Source organism: Cebus imitator, unplaced genomic scaffold, assembly GCF_001604975.1.
Source record: "Cebus imitator isolate Cc_AM_T3 unplaced genomic scaffold, Cebus_imitator-1.0 Scaffold24, whole genome shotgun sequence".
NCBI classification, from domain to species: Eukaryota; Metazoa; Chordata; class Mammalia; order Primates; family Cebidae; genus Cebus; species Cebus imitator.
The window spans coordinates 12,425,082-12,431,924 of NW_016107339.1; the positions used below are offsets into that span (position 1 = coordinate 12,425,082).

Genomic DNA, 6,843 nt, shown 5'->3' on the forward strand with positions numbered 1-6,843 from the left:
TGTGAGCTAGAGAGTGCTGGCTTTGAGACGAGGGGGCTGCTCCACCTAGGCTGCATTTCATCTGTCCTAAAAACACATTTGTTTTCACACTTTAATATCCCTGAAATTGGAATCTGTCTAACAATTGGTGGCATATCCTAGTTTAATCAGCAGCATTTTCCCCCTTCATGGTAAAATAATGATTCCTTTAAAAATCACTGGTATCCTAGATTTGATGAGACTGGTACTTTGCATCCACCTGGGAGGCAATGCCAACCTCTCCACCCAGGGAGGTGAGGGAGGGGAGGGGAGGGGACCGGAGGCTGGGCTGCTTTCAGCACCCAGGGAGGTGAGGGAGGGGAGGGGAGGGGAGGGGAGGCGACCGGAGGCTAGGCTGCTTTCAGCATCCCCTGCATCATGTTTTCACTGCGCAGCTTCGGGATCTGGTCCCTCCCAAGGCCTCCTGCAGGCAGATGAAGAGCAGAACCGTGTTTTGGAGCCAAACAGAAAATTATTTTTGGAGACTCAGGGCAGAAGTTTACCTCTAGTGCCCTGCAGACCTCATCTGCTGGCGGCCAAGGTCCTCCTTCTAAAGCCTAAATAAAAGTAGCTGAAGCTGGTCCAGCCTCCGCAGCTGGGGCGCTGACAGCGACGGAATGTGGGTGGAGCTGTTTGGGAAGAGGGCTAGGGGCTGTGGCTCCAGGCGAGGCCTGTTGAAGTGTTAATGGGCCCATCTGGAGGTGAGAGAATTAGCCCCACGGGGCAGCCACTGTAAAAGGCGTGGGAATTGAGAAAGTGCTGCCCTGGCGGAAGCAGGATGGGAGAGCTCCGGATGCTGAGCTGAGTGGGAGAAGCACGTTCTGGACCTTGTCTGGCGCGGGCAGCAGGGAGCCCTGCCACTGCACTCAGATGCTGGCTCTCACCGCTCCCCTCGAGGCCTTGGTGGGCTCCCAGATGGCCATCTCCGCAGACCCTGCAGGGCAGGTGGCAGGAGGGTGATACTGAGATCCGTGCCTCTTTCAGCAAGCAGCGGAGACAGGAGAAAGCTATTTTGGCCACAGGGGCAGGGGCAGTGGCAGGGGCAGGTGTGAGCTGGCAGCTCCATAGGGAGACTCCCGGCAGAGAGGAGGCTGAAGGACCCGCTGAGCAGTGTAGGCCGAGAGCCCACTGTGTGAGACACCGTGCTCCCTCCTCACCTGCTCCAGCCTGAGCTCTGGGAAGCCTGGTCTGCAGGAGAAGGCTGGGAGAGCCAGCCTGTGGAGCCCCAGCCCTGCAGGGCACCTGGCCAGCCCAAGCCAGCTTCATTCATTCCTCCATCCCACAAGTACCTGCTGAGTAGTAAAGCAAACCTGCAAAAATCCCTCCTCTGAAGGAGTCTACATTCTAGTGAGGGGAGAAATACATTAAACAAAATAAACATAGAATGACATTCGTGCTAAGCGCCACAGAGAAAAATAAACAGAATGGGGGGTGGGGGTTGGAATGAACAGGAATACCGCTTTCTATGGCGTGGGCAGAAAAATCCCTCTGGACAGATGTGACCGGAGATGGAAGTGAAGAGAGGGCGGGAACCTTGGGGGCATCTATGGGCAGCTGCCTTCCACTCAGCAGTGGTGCAAAGGCCTGGCCAGGATGGTCCCAGACTAATAGGCAGATCAGGGCTGGAGTGGAAGGGGACAGTGAGCGAGAGGGAGGTGGGCACGGGGAGGGAAGTGGTGTCCAACACACAGGGCTTTCTGGGCCCTGGAAAGGACTTTGGCTTCCACTCTGAGTGGAAGAGGAGCCTATAGAGGGTTTGAGCAGAAAGGTGTGACCTGACTCTGGTTTTAACAGAACAGACAGCAGGGGCAAAGGGCAGGCGCCGGGGACGCTTCGAGAAAGCCATTGTCATCTCCAAGCAAAAGATGACAGCGGCCGGATTGTGGATATATTTAGATGGCAGAGCTGACGAGATTTGCCGACAGATTGGATTCCGGATGTATTGCTATACAACAAACCACCCCCGGTTCTTGGTGGCTTAAAACGACCACAGGCATTTATTTTGCTAATGAATCTGCAAAATTCGGACAGGGCTCAGTGGGGAAGGCTCCTCTCTGCCCCACATGATGTCACAGGGTGGCCTGGGAAGCCACTTGCAGGGTGGGTCCTGTACAGCTGCTGGGCGCGAGCTGATGGCTGCACCGCGGCTGGGCCTGGCCCATCCACCCGAGGCCTCAGCCCTTCCTCGTGTGGGTTTCTTCTGGGCTCCTGGGCTCCAAGAGCAAGCATCTCAGGAAGCCAAGGCAGAAGCTCCAGGGCTTCTTACCATCTAGCCTCGGAAATCCCAGAATGTCACTTCCGCTGCCTTCTATTGGTCAAGTGAGTTGCCAAGGCTAACCCTGATCAAGGGGAGAGGAATTAGACCCCATCATCTCTCAGTGGGGGGAGATCAAAGAACCTATGGCCATCACTATGCTGCCACACAGTGTGAAAGAGGTGAGGCGAGGGTGACTCCAGGATTCTTGGCCTGAGCCACTTACGTCCTGGCGTATGCCACTAGTGAGGCACCTGCTTCTTGCTCACCTTGCCCTCCTTGCCCTTGGGTGGGTGGCCAGGCCAAGCCCCGGATCTGTGGGCCTCCCCTAAGGAGGAGGAGGTCCTTTCCCTCACAGGTCTTGTTTCTTCCTGTCAAATAAAGGGTTTGAATGGGAAGACAGCTGTCCCTTCCAGCCCCAGGACACCAGCCACAGGGCTAGGAGCAGCCTTCCCTATGGGGCCCAGGAGACCAATGCCCCTCTCCTCCCATGGTCTCCTGTAGGCAAGACCAGCAGAATACGGACTCCTCACCCTGAAGAAAAGACTCTAGCATGAACTCTCATGTGCCTATGAATTTCCTGGTGGGGGTGGGGGGGTGTCCTTAAAATACTGAAGCTGACTCAAAGGTTCTGCATTTCTACCCGGTCCCCAGGTGATGCCGACGCTGCTGGGCCACAGGGCAAGGGGCTGGTCTAGCCAGACCTGCGGCTTCCCAGGGGACACATCAGGGGACTACAATACAGACAGCCTGGCTAGAGAGACCACTGTCCAGCCCCTCACCTCACAGAGCAGATGGACAGCAGCTGTGGCACACCAAGCCCCTGCAATACCACCGTCACCAGTTGGTTTCTAGAGCTAGAAAGCCCAGGTGGATGGGCTCTGTGGCCTTGGGCAAGTTCCTTTGTCTCTCTGGGTCTCTTCGCTCATCTGCAAAATGGAAAGAAGCTGGAAGGTGGGAGAGAAGCAAGGGTCGGGAGAAAGGGGAGAGGAGGGTTGGGAAGGGGTATTGTGCAGGAGACCCGGGGATCATTGAAAAGGACAGGCGAAGGGAGGAGGGGACAGACAGAGAAGGGAGGGGAGGAGGCGGCAGGGCGAAGAGAGGCAGTCGGGGAACCTTGAAGACAAGGGGACTCAGCCAGAGTCACAGCCATGGGATGGTGGGAGAAGGAGAGAGTGAGGAACAGTCTGAGACTGAGGACCAGAGAGGGGCCTGGTTGTCACGGAGGAGGTGGGCGGGGGGGGGGCCCGAGGGGGCTGCAGTGCTCTCTCTTCATCCCAGGCTCTCAGATATCAGACAGAAATGAGATTCTAGCTGCAGCCCTTCTGGGAACCATCCTGCCTTTTCATTTACGGGGAATAAGTAAAGAAATGACTGGAGGAGGTGCCACCACGATATTATTATTATTTGGCAATTGCAGCAGAAACGTCTCCACTGGGAGCTTAAAGCCCATCAGGATGGGTATGTAATGGCCGGCCACCTTCATCAGGCACAGTGCCTGCAAGCCTTCCCCCCAGGGCCGTATTTCACCCTGGGGCCCTGCGGCCCAGACACGCCCGCAGTCCTGCAGTGAGCTGCAGGGTGGAGGCAAAACACCCGCCACTGGGCGTCTCTCCGGCAAGCCTAGCCCTGGTTCCACCCAGGTCCACAACACAGCCCCAAGAAGAGACACTGAGGCACAGGAGGCTTCTTAACCCCTTTCTGGACCGCCAGATCCCTCATTTGTACCGGCTTTCCCCACCCGCTCAGGGGCTACCTGGGACCCGAGTTGACCTTGGGCTTGTGGAATGACAGTTTCAGGGCCTCCTTGAAGAAGAGAGAAATGGATATCCTTGCCTTCCTGTAGTCCACTCCCCCAGTGAAAACGTTCTCTTTTGATTTTTGTCTGAAATAGTTCTTTGTTGTCTAAGACTAGGAGGGTACAGAGGGGAGCGGGCGGTGGCAGTGGGAGGGGCCAGGGCCCTTGCAGGGAACAGAGGAATGATGTCAACATGCTGCTGAGGGTAGAGGCTGTCATCACCAGCCTTTACAAGGCACATGGAAGTGAGGTGCAGGGTTACGTAGGGTGCCGTTCATAAGGGCCCAACCCTGGCAGTGCCTCCTGAGCTCAGCCCAGGGGCTGGGTGGCCATGCCCTCCTCCAAGGGGGAGCAGCCGCTGCCACCCTTGGCACACATTGTACCTGGAGTGGCCTCTCCCTCCCGTGCAGTTGTGACCACTCATCCCTCAAGGCCCAGCCCAGATGCCACCTCCTCTCGGAAGCCTGCTCTGAGCCTTCCAGCCCAGGCCTCCCGCCTTCCCTGCATCGCCCGAAGTCCGCTCAGAAATGACCTCCTGTGCTGGAAGAAGCCCTCCATGCCCTCTGACTCTGGCCTCTTCTCCAAACACACTGGAAGCTCCTAAAGGGCTGAGTGGCCTCGTCCTGGTTCCTGTGAAGAGCCCTTGGCAGGTCCCTCTGTCCGTTTCACAGCAGGAGCCTCACGACTCAGCACTTCGCACCTGGCCTCCTGGCCCTGAGCACCCAGAGCCGCTGCCTCATTCCCCTTCATGGCCCTTGGTCCCCAGCACTACATATTTTAGCTCTGTTTTGGTTTATTGTCTGTTTCTCCTGACTATAATGTAAACTCCATCAGGGTGACTATTTTTGTCTGTTTTCTTCTCTGCGGTATCCCCAGCATCTGGAACAGCGTCCAGCACAGAGTAGGTGCTTAGCAAATGTTCATTACACTCAGCTCTTTCCAGAGGGATTTATGCAGTAGAGTCTTTTCTTGCCTTGATCCATACACACGCAGCAACCAAGTGGATGATTTGTTCTGCACTGGAAAGGGCAGGGGAGGAGGGAGGTCTTTCCTACCACTCTGGGGCCTCACCTTTTTCCTGGAAAATCTGGAAACTAGTAGCATCTCTCCATAGAATTCTCTTTATCCAGAGCATAAGCCCTCAGAGAGCTCCAAGAACAAATATTTTTTGCTCACATCTTTTTTTGGAGAACATTCAGAGAACACCCACCTTTCTGAGAGGAGAGAAGTAAGTCGCCATTCAGCAAGTCAGTGGTCCAGCCAGAGCCACCTGGGATACCAGGCCAGGGCGCCGATGCCCACACTGGCTCTCTCTGCCACCCGCTGAGGCTGAGAGAGGCAAAAGACCAGGAAATGGGCTGACTTTGGAGTTTTGGTCCAAAACTGAGGCTGGGGCTCTGAGGAAGGCCTCAGGCCTGGGAGCTTCTGCACAAATAGAACTGGTTCTCAGGCTGGAAGCCAGTGCTCTCACCTGGAGGCTTGTGAGCGCCTCGACTCCTGGGCCCTGGGCATGGGGTTCAGTAGGAATCTGCATTCCTGACACATGCTGATGCGGCCAGGAGGAGGACCCGCTTTGAGAACCACTGGCCTGGAAAAAACACTGCCAGCTCTTCCTCGGCTCACATTGGGAATTAGACTGTGTGAGGGACTTTGCTTTTTATTTATCCTTAGGCATCGTTACGAACATTTAAAAACCTGTAGGGATTATTTTTGTAATAGTTTTTAGAGTTTTAAAAGACAATGGACTATGCGTGCGTGGTGCGAATGGCAATTATCTACTCAACCTAACAAGCATTTATTATGTGCCTACTGTGTGCAGGCCAAAATGTTCCATGAATAAGAGGCAATCCCCATTGTCTAGACACAGAGCCGTGATGGGGAGTGAGACAATAACACGGCATTAATAGAAAGGAGGAGAAACCGTGTTAGAGGTGTTTACAGATACAGTGGGGACACAGGTGGTAATTAATTCCACCTGAAGAGTCAGGAAACGCAGCCAGAGGAAAGGTAGCATTTTTGCTCAGCCTTGAAGGACCCCAGCCAAGGAGAACAGCATGAACACCGCCTGGAGAAAGGCGGGATCTGCATTTTTAAAGAACTGGACCAAAAAGCTGGGGTGCTGGGTAGCCTCAGTGATGGGGGTTGGAAGACACTGGAGGTGGGCCAGAAAAAGCAGGTGGTAGGCAGGTGCTGGAAGTCCCTGTCTAAGTGGCTGTGACTTCACAGAAGGCCCTTAAAGTCCTGAAGCAGAAAGAGGAGCCGTGAGGCATTCAGAAACAAGGCTGAGGGTGGCTGGGCTGGCAGGACGAGGATCAGGGAGGCTGGAAGCCAGGGAGAACACAGGTGCGGACATCGCAGAGAGGGGTGAGGGGGTCCTGGGTTGGGGACAGTGGAGCAGCAGCACTAGGAACAGATATTATTGACTCCTGGCCTGAGGGAGGAGGAGGAGACGGAGGGGTCGATGCGCCCTGAGCTTCCTGGCTCAGCCACAGGGACGTGCCAGCACCAGGACCTGCATCATGTGGTCCCACCCTATTTCCCCAGCCACAGCGTGTTGGTCCATGTCCAGGCACCTAATCCAATTAGACGGCAAATGGGGGAACAGCACCGAGATTCTGCCGGAGACCTACTCTAGAGGATTCTTTGCGAAATATGTGTCACTAAGGCCTCAGCCTTAATCCCTGCACCCTCTTGGTCCCAGCACAGGACTGGGGACTCAGCCTGGTAGTCAGAGAAAAGGAGGGCAGAAAGGGCTAGTGCAATCCAGGAGGAC

At 55.4% G+C, this 6,843-nt stretch overlaps 1 long non-coding RNA gene across 1 annotated transcript; it reads left to right on the plus strand.

Moving 5' to 3' along the window:
• The first annotated feature begins 295 nt into the window (after positions 1 to 295).
• Positions 296 to 4,131, plus strand: LOC108299903. Its single transcript, XR_005199088.1, has 3 exons — positions 296 to 328; positions 2,927 to 3,142; positions 4,022 to 4,131. It is a non-coding gene; the product is annotated as an uncharacterized LOC108299903 (long non-coding RNA).
• The last annotated feature ends 2,712 nt before the right edge of the window (positions 4,132 to 6,843 follow it).